Below are 13,240 nucleotides of genomic sequence, written 5' to 3'. Positions count from 1 at the left end.
ATGTACCCTTTTTCCACCTCTTGCTGATTTTCAGCTTTATTCCATTAAGATCAGAGAAGGTGCATTGTATAATTTCTATCTTGTTGAATGTATTGAGATCTGCTTTTGCAGAGTTAAAATGGCAGCTACTGGGTGCTTTCCAACTTGAACAGGTTCAAACTTTAACTGTTTTTAGGGTTATATTTTAGCCAGCCGTGTTTACTAATCACTACGTGAATTCAGGGACCAACTATCTCTTCCTCCCCCATTTTTGGGAAATGGAGCTTCCAACTCCAGCCATGGAATAGCCCTTGAGGCAGCTTCTCCACCAGTGGAGAATGGACACTGGCCTCCATAGTGTAGAGTGCTCTACTCATGAATCTTCTCTGCAGATGGTAGGTCTCCTCCTTCCATTCTTTCAAGGATGTTGCAGGATGCTCATCTGGTCTCCTAGGGCCCCTAAGCAGGTGCTTTACATAGTTCTGGGAGATCACCAACTGCCTTGTAGGATGAGCTAACTCTCAGAGCACCCTACTCTGCTGCCATCTTGCACCTCCTCCCTCTAATGTATTTTTTTCTAATTTTTCATACTTTATTCCTTGTATGAATAGGTTAAGAAAGTAGAATTTCCCCAAGCACTGATTTATAGATAATGTGAAAAAGCAGCACACAAAACAAAACATTCAGTTTCACAGATAGTTACATTCAATGATCACTTTAAATGCAATTTCAACTCTCATTTTAAGCTAAGTGCAATAATAATTTAATACAAGATAGTTAAATACACACACAACCTGTATATCCTGAACTACAAGTGGTTTCTGTGGCCACATATGCTTTTAGGCAAGTACACATTTCCACAATGAACAAGTACTAACAAATATATTAATAAAACACTACCCCAAATGCTTATCCTGCCATCAGCTTTTTAAGCAATGCCATTCATGCTACTGAAAGCATTTCTTTTTAGAAGATTTAAACTGACTTGGGAAACTCAGTTGTAAAGCTTGACAAACAGAATGTATAAACCCAAAGATTTTAAATTTAAAAAAGCCTACCAACACTGAGGCATTTACATGAAACTTAGTTTCTCAAAAAACAAAACACTCTTGCTATGTGAAGAAAATTAAAACAAATGACCACTTAAGACACTTAAGCATTCTCTAAAAATACCGTATTTTCCTATATCATCATCTACTTAAGAGAAACACAAACCAGTTCACTTCATTAGTAATATCAGAGTTTTGTCTAGAAACTTAAGAAAATATAAAAAACATGTCTCAGCTATCACAGGATCAAAGGTGCCATTTACTTGTCACATATAAAACAGCTACAATATAGCCTACAATGACAAAAAAGGACACCTAACACATAAGTACTACTTCATCATCTAGTCAAAAGTCAGAAGGAATTACATGAATTGCAAGGTACCTTGACTTATATATGATCATTAAAACCCAATGACAATATAAAGACAGGCAATTAAAGACTCAAAAGCTCTAAAATTGAAGACAGGAAAATAAAGGCTGAAACTTGTATGTTTCTCCAGCTTTCATTTTCATGGTTAGATATCTGGACCTTACTATAGGAAATATGCAGTTACTATATATATTTGACCCAGAAGATAAGGAAGCTTTAAGAAGTACAAAAAGGATCAAGATCCATAGTTTGTGTGATCAAATGCTTTTCTAGCTTGTTTCAATTCTTCATTCATAGTAAGTCTTTAGCCCTAGCAAACTTCCTTGGGTCCTTTCGAATCAAGAAGATGATATCTTCAACTTGTACTCGACCTTGTCTTCCAACTGACATTGCCTTGTGAGTCATCTCAGTGATGACCTCTATGACAAGGTCTTCAAGAATATCCACTGACTCAGTATAAGGATTCTGGTCATCCCCAAATCCATACATCATACACTGTAGTTCCTTAGAAAAAAAGTCTCTTTCTATTACCCTGTCCACCTTCTGCACCTCCTCCAATTTCTTCATTTTCTTCCTCAAATGTGGGGTCTTCCTCTTCATCTTTCTATTTTTAATTTCATCCATTGTGTCTTTAATTCCCATAAGCTCTGTTACTTTTCTTTGCAGTCTCAAATTGGTCTTTATGCTTACTCAGTGTCTTCTTAATACTCTTTATCCCTGTAGTCATATTTTCTTTCAATTCTTTGAAGTGATTTGGGAGTGTTGCATGATTATCATTCATTAATTTTCTTAAATCCTGTATATCTTCAGGATATTTGGTTGGTTCCTTTGGCTGGGCCATCTCTTCCTGCTTCCTAATATGGCTTGTAATTTTTTGCTCATGTCTAGGCATCTGAATATGTCAATCAATTTGCTCTGATAGCCAATTTCTTCTGTTGCCTGTTTGCTGCCTCCCCCCCCCCCGCCCCACCCCAGCTCTTCTTTGATACTTGGTTCACCTTATTCTGAGTCTTTAAAATTAACCAGCTTAAGTTATCAAAACCGGGCCAGGGATTCACTAATGGTGTGCAGATTTTCTCCCAGGAATTGGGGTTAAGAGAGTCCTTAAAGCAGTTTTTGTCCATGCAATTTCCAGACCAGCCAGCACATGGTGTTTCTTGGAAAACCTTTCTGTGGAAGTGTTTCTTTCAATCTCTAATTTCCTGTGTGGTGCAGTCAGAGCTGAAATTCACAGCAGGCTTTGCTGGCTGAATTCATGGAAGAGAAGCCTTCTGATGCCCCTTCCCTTTTCCCTTGAAACAGCTGGCAGGGAGGAGGACATCTGTTCCCCCCGCACTGGGCTGCAGTGAGCCAGGCTTTTACCCCAGCTTAATATCTTGGGATGGGGGAGGGGAGCCCTTCCCAGCCATGGTGGGCATTTGATAGCTCAGATTTGTTGTTTTGGGTTCTTCATCTCTCTGTTCCCTGCCCTCCTGGGAGTTGCATAGCACTGTCCTGGTCTGTTGACTCCCAAAGCAGGTCCTTAGGACAGCTTTTGGCCCTTTCTCCATTGTTTTTGTGAGAGAGTTGAGCCCTGCCTGCCTACTCCAATGCCATCTTCCTGGAACTCAACTAGCCTAGTTGAAATGAAAACATTCCACAAGAGCCACCCCTGTGAGGGGGCTGGCCTGCCACCTCCAGGGTCCTTCTGCTGGAGAGGGCAGCACTCCCAGCAGCTCTGAGCACAGCCCTCATGGGCTGCAGGTGGTGGCAAACCCAGCCTCCATCCTGCAGAGAGACAGTGGATGACGCTGCTCACCCTCCTTCCTGGGCGCAGCTGGGCCCGGGCCTTGGAAAGCAAAGGTCCTGCTCCTCCAGCCTAGGGGATGACTGTGAGGCCAAGCCCCACTCAGAGGGCGGCTTTGCAGTGCTCTTCACCCCAGTCCAGGGGCCAGTGAGCATTCAGGCTGCAGACTGAGAGGTGCTCCCACAGCTGTGGACCTGCGCTCAGCCTCCTGTGCCCCAGTCCCAAACCCCACAGAAACCAAAGGCTAAAGGAAAGCCAAAGCATCCAAAATCCCCTCCCATGTCAGGCTTCCCCATTGCAGGAAAGGGCACCCCTAGCCACTCAGTCCTCTCCTCCAAAGCTCATGGCCCCCTCGTGCCTCTTTGCTTCCCCCGCATCCAGCCACCAAAAGTCCTGCTGCCTTCAAGTCCACACCACCCCGGGATCTGTCAGGCCCTGGCACACTCGCTGTCCTTGGATAAAGCCCATGCTGCCCGTCCTGCTCACTCCCTTCCTCCCTGCACAAGCACGAGTAGTTCTGACCTCAGGACCTTGGCACAGGCCCCTCCACAGCCTGGAAGATTCCTCCCTCAGACCTCTCCCTGATGGCTTCCTCACCTGTTGGGGCTCAGAGCAAGCACTGCCTCCTTGGAGAGGCCTGATTTTTAGTGAAGTTTCAACAGCATACAATAGTTGTGAGAATCGTAGAATGAACTTGAAATACTCATCACCTGCTGTCAGTAATGGCCCACCCATGCCAAGCTGGTGACGTCAGTATCCCCGCTGCTGCTTATTTGAAGCAAATCCCGGACATCACGTCAGTTCATCTGCAAATATTGTAATGTCTCCAAACGAGAAATTGTACCTGTAAGAGATGATCCAGGCCACCCATTCTGAGAGGATGTCCCTTCACTTCCGTGCTCTGTGCCTTCCCCGTTTTTGTTGTCATGCACTTCACACTCCCTGACATTTATTTTGTTCATGGTTCTATTTTATGGGATTGCCTCCCCATCCAGTCACAAGAACGTTCCTGCCTTGAGAACGTCTCTCTGCCTGCCTTGTTTCTTTTAAATACCATCGGCTGCCCAGTGCCAGGGATCCCACAATTTCTCAGAGTAGACGATGGCTGAAGGAGAGGCTGGCCCCCTGCCAGGGTCCACTTGTCTGGCCGAGGGCAGCAGGAGGTGGTGGATGGATGGACGTGCACTGACCTTCTGCTGTGGGTTTTCTCTTTTAGATAAAGCAGCAAGCTCTTCTGGAGACAATGTCATAACTTGTCCTGGAGTAGAACCTCAGGTACTTGGAAAGTAAGTGCCCCAACCTGGGGACCCTTGTGGCAGGAGACCAGATGGGCAGTGGTTTAGGGGTCCTGGGTGAGGACACCCTTGGCCGGGGCACCCGGGGAGCCCTCTGTACCTACCCTGATGGGTGGTCCTGGGGGTGGGCAGGGATCCGTGTGGCCCGGCTCTGCTGAGGATGGCAGGAGGTGGAGGGTGCCTGCCTTAGTTTCCCCACTGCTGGGACATCTAGCAGCCATGGGTTGTCTTGACAAGAGGGATTTCTTGGCTGCCAGTGTTGGGGCTGGAAGCTGGCTCCCTCCAGGATGGGCAGCGCTCTGGTGCTGGCATCTGGCAATCCTGGGGTCCCGTGTCTCCCCCACCACACGGCCACGTGCTCTCCTTTCTCTGCCGGTTCCCAAGGACTTCCAGCGTCTTCTCCTCCAAGTGGCTTTCCCTTGAAAGCCCTCAGTCACAGCACTAAGGGCAGTCTCATTCCCCTGACTGCAGCATAACGATGTCCTCAGAAGTTCCACTGACGCTGGGTTACACCCCAGGACTGGGTGCAGGTGGTGAACATGGTTTCTTCTGGGGCACGTGCTTCAGCCCATCTGGTTCCAAAGGGCTCCTGCCACTCGCCAGAGCTGAGCCCATGTGCCCTGCCCACACGGAGGAGCCCAGGGAACCCCCCCCATTGCTGCCACTCATGTGGCACATGGCCACACGGTGCACAGACGATGCCGGGCTCCTGGGGCTGGCCGTGTCCCTTGGGGCCTCTGCGCCAGGCCGACCTCGTGCTCTGGGGAAGGAGAGCTCGCCCCATTCTCTCCACTACCCCAGTGCCTTGCTGGCAAAGTCACTGCACCCAGGAGAGCTGGGGGCCAAAGTTCAGCCACAGGGGAGACCTGGTTGTCACCGGCCCACCCCCTCTGTGCTTTAGGCCCATCTTCGTTGAAATCAGCCTCAACAAAGGCATAACCTTCATCACCAACAACCTCAAATTCAGTGGAAAGGACTGCGTGAGTACTGGGTGGGGACACCCCTGTCACGGGGCCCATTGGCCCAGCTCTGATGCAGGCACACTGGGGGGCAGCTGGCAGTCAGGGCGAGTGGGTAGGGCAGGGGTCCACCAAGACCAGAGTCCAGGCCTGCAGCACCCCTGGCTGTGTGGGCCCCAGGGCCCACCCCTCCATGTCGGGGTTCAGGCAGGGGGATGGGGCAGCCTCCGCCACACGTGGCGTCTGTGGCCCTGGGTGCTGCCAAGGTGGTCTGGGCATCTGGCCATGGACTCCTGGCCCCCCTGGGGTCCCCCGAGGTGGAGCGCCTGAGGAAAGGAGGAGCTGGGGGTGGAATGCCAGGGGACGGGAGTCGGGAGGGGGCCACCCAGCCCCAGCCCAGCCCTCGGCCACACCTGTTCTTTGGCAGCCAAGGCTGGATGGTGATGGTGGCCCTTCCACAGGGGGAGAATCCTGCTGCCAAACCCACCGAGGGCAAGGCTGGGAACCCAAGCAAGGTCAACAGCCAGCGCCTCATTGAGCAAACCCCTGAGAAAGCCCCTGAGATGCCCCAGGAGGCCTCCCCAAAAAACCTCCCTGGAAAGGTCCCCGAGCAGGCCCCTGGAAAGCCTCCTGAGAAGCCCCCCACAAAGCTCTTCAGGCGTCTTGCAGCCAGAGCCCTCGAGTGGCTTTCCAAGTACCGCAGTGGTGATGCGGACAGCAGCGATGAGCGCACTGACCAGGAGGGGACCCCCGAGGGTGAGGGCGGGGGCGGTGGTGAGGAGGCGGAGCCCCGTGGCTTGGAGATCCCCTTACCACCACTTGTTGAAAGCTTCACCAGCACCGGCAGCAGCGACTTCCCCTGGATCCCCGTGGTGGCTGGCGCAGCTGCCCTGCTCTTCCTCCTGTTGCTGTGCTGCTTCTTCTACCTGTGCTGTCGGGTGAGTGCCCCTGTTATGTGAGCAGGCAGGTGAGTTCCCCTGCTTCGTGAGCAGGCAGGTGAGTGCCCCTGCTATGTGAGCAGGCAGGTGAGTGCCCTGCTATGTGAGCAGGCAGGTGAGTGCCCTGCTACCTGAGCAGGCAGGTGAGTGCCCCTGCTTCATGAGCAGGCAGGTGAGCGCCCTGCTATGTGAGCAGGTAGGTGAGTGCCCTGCTACCTGAGCAGGCAGGTGAGTGCCCCTGCTATGTGAGCAGGCAGGTGAGTGCCCCTGCTGCCTGAGCAGGCAGGTGAGTGCCCCTGCTACATGAGCAGGCAGGTGAGTGCCCCTGCTATGTGAGCAGGCAGGTGAGTGCCCCTGCTTCGTGAGCAGGCAGGTGAGTGCCCCTGCTATGTGAGCAGGTAGATGAGTGCCCCTGCTGCCTGAGCAGGCAGGTGAGTGCCCCTGCTTCATGAGCAGGCAGGTGAGTGCCCTGCTACCTGAGCAGGCAGGTGAGTGCCCTGCTATGTGAGCAGACAGGTGAGTGCCCTGCTACGTGAGCAGGCAGGTGAGTGCCCTGCTATGTGAGCAGGCAGGTGAGTGCCCTGCTATCTGAGCAGGCAGGTGAGTGCCCCTGCTTCATGAGCAGGCAGGTGAGTGCCCTGCTACCTGAGCAGGCAGGTGAGTGCCCTGCTATGTGAGCAGGCAGGTGAGTGCCCTGCTACCTGAGCAGGCAGGTGAGTGCCCCTGCTATGTGAGCAGGCAGGTGAGTGCCCCTGCTGCCTGAGCAGGCAGGTGAGTGCCCCTGCTACATGAGCAGGCAGGTGAGTGCCCCTGCTATGTGAGCAGGCAGGTGAGTGCCCCTGCTTCGTGAGCAGGCAGGTGAGTGCCCCTGCTATGTGATCAGGTAGATGAGTGCCCCTGCTGCCTGAGCAGGCAGGTGAGTGCCCCTGCTTCATGAGCAGGCAGGTGAGTGCCCTGCTACCTGAGCAGGCAGGTGAGTGCCCTGCTATGTGAGCAGACAGGTGAGTGCCCTGCTACGTGAGCAGGCAGGTGAGTGCCCTGCTATGTGAGCAGGCAGGTGAGTGCCCTGCTACCTGAGCAGGCAGGTGAGTGCCCCTGTTTCATGAGCAGGCAGGTGAGTGCCCTGCTACCTGAGCAGGCAGGTGAGTGCCCCTGCTATGTGAGCAGGCAGGTGAGTGCCCTGCTATGTGAGCAGGCAGATGAGTGCCCTGCTACCTGAGCAGGCAGGTGAGTGCCCCTGCTTCATGAGCAGGCAGGTGAGTGCCCTGCTATGTGAGCAGGTAGGTGAGTGCCCTGCTACCTGAGCAGGCAGGTGAGTGCCCCTGCTACGTGAGCAGGCAGGTGAGTGCCCCTGCTGACTGAGCAGGCAGGTGAGTGCCCCTGCTACGTGAGCAGGCAGGTGAGTGCCCCTGCTACGTGAGCAGGCAGGTGAGTGCCCCTGCTTCATGAGCAGGCAGGTGAGTGCCCCTGCTATGTGAGCAGGCAGGTGAGTGCCCCTGCTGCCTGAGCAGGCAGGTGAGTGCCCCTGCTGCCTGAGCAGGCAGGTGAGTGCCCTGCTATGTGAGCAGGCAGGTGAGTGCCCCTGCTATGTGAGCAGGCAGGTGAGTGCCCCTGCTTCGTGAGCAGGCAGGTGAGTGCCCCTGCTATGTGAGCAGGTAGATGAGTGCCCCTGCTGCCTGAGCAGGCAGGTGAGTGCCCCTGCTTCATGAGCAGGCAGGTGAGTGCCCTGCTACCTGAGCAGGCAGGTGAGTGCCCTGCTATGTGAGCAGACAGGTGAGTGCCCTGCTACGTGAGCAGGCAGGTGAGTGCCCTGCTATGTGAGCAGGCAGGTGAGTGCCCTGCTATCTGAGCAGGCAGGTGAGTGCCCCTGCTTCATGAGCAGGCAGGTGAGTGCCCTGCTACCTGAGCAGGCAGGTGAGTGCCCTGCTATGTGAGCAGGCAGGTGAGTGCCCTGCTACCTGAGCAGGCAGGTGAGTGCCCCTGCTATGTGAGCAGGCAGGTGAGTGCCCCTGCTGCCTGAGCAGGCAGGTGAGTGCCCCTGCTACATGAGCAGGCAGGTGAGTGCCCCTGCTATGTGAGCAGGCAGGTGAGTGCCCCTGCTTCGTGAGCAGGCAGGTGAGTGCCCCTGCTATGTGATCAGGTAGATGAGTGCCCCTGCTGCCTGAGCAGGCAGGTGAGTGCCCCTGCTTCATGAGCAGGCAGGTGAGTGCCCTGCTACCTGAGCAGGCAGGTGAGTGCCCTGCTATGTGAGCAGACAGGTGAGTGCCCTGCTACGTGAGCAGGCAGGTGAGTGCCCTGCTATGTGAGCAGGCAGGTGAGTGCCCTGCTACCTGAGCAGGCAGGTGAGTGCCCCTGTTTCATGAGCAGGCAGGTGAGTGCCCTGCTACCTGAGCAGGCAGGTGAGTGCCCCTGCTATGTGAGCAGGCAGGTGAGTGCCCTGCTATGTGAGCAGGCAGATGAGTGCCCTGCTACCTGAGCAGGCAGGTGAGTGCCCCTGCTTCATGAGCAGGCAGGTGAGTGCCCTGCTATGTGAGCAGGTAGGTGAGTGCCCTGCTACCTGAGCAGGCAGGTGAGTGCCCCTGCTACGTGAGCAGGCAGGTGAGTGCCCCTGCTGACTGAGCAGGCAGGTGAGTGCCCCTGCTACGTGAGCAGGCAGGTGAGTGCCCCTGCTACGTGAGCAGGCAGGTGAGTGCCCCTGCTTCATGAGCAGGCAGGTGAGTGCCCCTGCTATGTGAGCAGGCAGGTGAGTGCCCCTGCTGCCTGAGCAGGCAGGTGAGTGCCCCTGCTGCCTGAGCAGGCAGGTGAGTGCCCTGCTATGTGAGCAGGCAGGTGAGTGCCCCTGCTATGTGAGCAGGCAGGTGAGTGCCCTGCTATGTGAGCAGGCAGGTGAGTGCCCCTGCTATGTGAGCAGGCAGGTGAGTGCCCCTGCTTCATGAGCAGGCAGGTGAGTGCCCCTGCTATGTGAGCAGGCAGGTGAGTGCCCCTGCTGCCTGAGCAGGCAGGTGAGTGCCCCTGCTTCATGAGCAGGCAGGTGAGTGCCCTGCTATGTGAGCAGGCAGGTGAGTGCCCTGCTACCTGAGCAGGCAGGTGAGCGCCCCTGCTATGGTTGCATCTCCCAAGACTGACCAAGGCTCAGGCTCCATCACCCCCTGGAGCCTAGAGGTGCCCTGGCCTCCTGCCCCACCTGCCATGGGGTGCTCACGGGGAGGCTGTGCATGCTGGGCCAGCCTGCTACAGTGCCCATGGCCTTTCTAGAGGTGACCAGAATCAAGTGTGCAGCAGGGCAGCAGGAGGACAGAGAGGAGTGCTCCTGGGCTAGGAAGGAGGGGACTTCGAGGGGCTGGAGGACCGTCCCGAGGGCTGCAGGAAGGAGGAGGAGAAAGGGGGGGGCAGAGAAGGAGCAGGCGGGTCCCTGCCCAGGGAGCACTCGAGGGAAAGCCTGTGGGGACCATCCTACAAAGGGCTCTCGGCTTGGGGTGGCCTCAGCCTGCCTGGCCTGCCCCAGCCCTCCAGGGAGGGGTGGTGTCCCTGTGACAAAGTAGGAAACTGAGGCTCAGAGGCAGCTGTGCTGGCCACAGCCCCGCAGGCATCGGTCTGTGCCACGCGTCTCTGAGCAGGGTCCCCACCTCTCCCAGGGGCTGAGGCTGAACCCAAACCGCACCTTCCAGCACAGGTTATGTCTTTTTTTAAAATATTTAATTTTAAAGAAGCTTTATATTACATAAATGCTACATAAAAAATATATACATAAGGGATTCCCATAAACCTCACCGTCTCCCCCTCCCACACTTTCCCACATCAATAACAACCTTCCTTAGTGTGGCACATGTGCTAAAATTGATGAACACGTATTGAGGCATTGCTACTAACCATGGACTCTAGTTTACATTACAGTTGACACTCTGTCCTGCACAGTTGCGTAGGTTATGGCAAAATCCATAATGCCCTGTACCCATCATTGCCCTGTCCTGGAGGACAACTCCAATGTCCTGAAATTCCCCTCATGTGACACCTCTTCTTCCCTCCCCCTCCCCTCAGACCCTCTGGTGGCCACTGCCTTTATATCAATGATAGAAGTTCTTCCATTGCTAGAATAATGTCTATAATAGAATAGTAATAAGTCTACTTTAGTCCAGTGTTCATTCCCCAGTCTTGAGGATTTGACGATGGTGATGCAGTTTCTGATTGAGAGGGGCCCTGTTTCCCAGGCGGTAGGTGGATGTTACTCTCTTGCTTGCAGTTGTAGACACTCTCTGTTACTTGGGATGGGCGTTGTCCATCATCATCTCCTTGTCAGTTGTGCTGGATGAGTCCAATGAGCTGGAGAATAGGTGCTGCAACTCTGCTGAGATTCAGGACCCAACTGGCACATGGATGGACCAAAGATTTTAAGTCTCTGGAACATACATTTAATAAGTAGAGTGCTAATGATATTTCAAATAAAAGGGACAGAGGAGCCTTGTTTAGGGAAACTATTCAAGAGTCTAAGTCTGTTACACTGAGGAGCATAGATTCCAGAGTAAGGCCAGCTGATAGGGTGCCTAACTCCTGAGCTGCTCTGTGCTGCTTTTGGTGTTTGGGTGTCTCTAGCTCTTAGGAGCCCTGCTGTTTGAGGCATTGTTTACCATGGCAGTCAATGGGATCCTGCTGAGCCTGCTGAGATGCGCAGAGTGTAACCTCTGGAATGACCTTCTGATTCACTTTGAAATCTCTTAGCCATAAAAGCTCATTTGTATTGAATATTTCTCCCTTTTGGTCAAGGTCTTTGTCTGCATGCATTGTTGGTTGGTGTTGGTAATAATCCCTTGGTGCCAGGGGGGCTCATCCACAGGCATCATGTCCCATGCTGGGAAAAGGATAGTGTGTTTATATGCTGAGTTTGGCTTTCAGAGAGGCCACATTTCAGCAATAAGGAGGCTTTCAGGAGGTAACTCTTAGGCAATGTATAACACTAGGCTAAGTTTCAAATTCACAAGGAAAGGTCCGTGAGTATGGTAGTCAATATTGAGGGCCTGGTATCATGGTCTCTCCTCCTTCACTAGGCACTGCCCTTGTACTTGGGAGATTCTTGCCATGCTGTTAGGGAATGCAGCAGCCCTCCCCAGGATGGGAATTCAATATTCTTTGGTTATTGTGTGGGTCTTCAACCATCCAGACAGTGAACGCTTGAACATATTCATATGCCTTCGAGGCATGCCCCAGGTGGACCTCTTCCCACATTTCTGTAACCTACAGCTTCTTTGAAAATAAAGTGGAAAAAATAAGGTCCTGGGGGAATATACAGGAGAAATTATTACTGTACATACAAGACAACAGACCTTACAGTGATGAAAGACACAGTGTCTAAAAACTTTTTATATTATGTCAATTTTTAAAGTTTTTTCTTGTATTTTACTTGTTATTTTAAATACTAGTATTATTTCATTTTCTTATTAATCTTATTTGGCTATGTCTTTTTAACTTTCTAGTGTAAAAGGGAGCCGGACCCATGTAGGGTAAGTCCTAAGTGCATCCTGACTTCCTGTGAGCTCATCTGCCATGCACCGAGCCTCCCGCTGCCCATGGAGGGGCCCGCTCCCACCCCAGGAGCTCCACTGCCTGTGCCAAGAGCCTGCAGAGCAGGAGGAGCGGGCTGCAGGGGTGGGGGGGTTGGAGGCTGCTAGGGAAGCCAGGCGTCCCCCTTCCTGGGCTCCCACCAAAGGGGCAGTGTGGGCAGCCTGTGGGGGTCTGCCACGGACCCTCCTGAGACAGGTGGGGAACTTGAGCCCCTGCCGGCTGGCAAGATGGTACTTGCCCAGGACTCAGGGAAGCTTCTGGAAAAGGAGCCTCATGTTGCAAGGACCCAGCTCTGGGATCTGCCATGCCCTTTTCTTAATCATGGTCTCTTGGTGGGCAGAGGGGCCTGGCCAGGTCAGCCCTTGGGGCCTGCAGGGCTGAGGGTGGGCGAGGGAGCTTACCTGGCATGGAGCTGCAAGGGGCGCCCACCCGGGGGAGCCCAGGGCCAGGTTCAGGGCAGCAGCCGTGGGGCCAGGTGGGCCTGGGGCGGTCGTGCTTTCAAAGCTGGAGCCCGGTGGCTGAGGGGCGTCCCCTGCCCATGCGCAGACCCCTGGCTGGCCCAGCACGTGGTGTCTTCATTTGCCAGGGCTGCTCTGACAAATGCCATGCACCAGGTGGCTTGAACCCAGAGGTCACTGTCTCTGGTCTGGAGCCCAGAAGGCCAGCTTTCTCCCGGATCCGCAGGGTTCCAGTGCCAGCCACTGCAGGCCTTGGGGTCCTTGGCTGGCCTCATGCCTCGGCCACACGGCGCCATCCTTGGTCCCCTCCATCCTCTGCTTTCAGCTCCTCCTGAGTCACGTTTCCTCCTTCATGAGGCTCCTGGAGTGTACAGAGCCCCCGCTTCTCTTTGGCCACCCATCCAATAGTGACATCCTGGGCACGTCCTGTTACAGACGGCTCCCCCCAGAGAGCACGCCTGCAGGCGTGAACCCCTCTCTTCTGGGGCCCTCAATCCAAGCCCCACACAGGGCACAGCCTCAAGGCAAGGCTCTGCCAATGGGGGCGTCAGAGGAGCGAGGGGACAGGGGAGCTTTGCAGCACTTTGGGGATGAGCCAGATGCCGTCTTGTTTGCCCCAGAGATGCTCCCTGGAGGCGCAGGCTGTGGATGGAATCCGGGGTCCCTCACTCGATTGTTCCTTATTCACCCCACAAACATTGGCTGAGTGGCAGCACCAGCCCCCCCGGTTGTTCCCCCCTGGAGCAGGCGCTTTCTCTTCCTACAGACAGTGTGCTGCAGCCCGCCATGCCCCATGATGATTACCCGCTGCTGTGACTGCCCGGACACTGGGCATCTGAGGCAAATGGAG

General features: G+C 54.2%; 1 long non-coding RNA gene across 1 annotated transcript; it reads left to right on the top strand.

Annotated features, from left to right (window-relative positions):
• The first annotated feature begins 6,291 nt into the window (after window positions 1–6,291).
• On the top strand, window positions 6,292–13,214 carry LOC131279023 (uncharacterized). The gene is made up of 3 exons (XR_009186365.1): window positions 6,292–6,376; window positions 11,845–11,871; window positions 13,157–13,214. It is a non-coding gene; the product is annotated as an uncharacterized lncRNA (long non-coding RNA).
• Window positions 13,215–13,240: the final 26 nt, after the last annotated feature.

This window comes from Dasypus novemcinctus, chromosome 6 (assembly GCF_030445035.2).
Source record: "Dasypus novemcinctus isolate mDasNov1 chromosome 6, mDasNov1.1.hap2, whole genome shotgun sequence".
In the NCBI taxonomy this organism is placed as follows: Eukaryota; Metazoa; Chordata; class Mammalia; order Cingulata; family Dasypodidae; genus Dasypus; species Dasypus novemcinctus.
The sequence above is the reverse complement of the archived record's forward strand: the minus strand, read 5'-3'. Positions and strand labels throughout refer to the sequence as shown.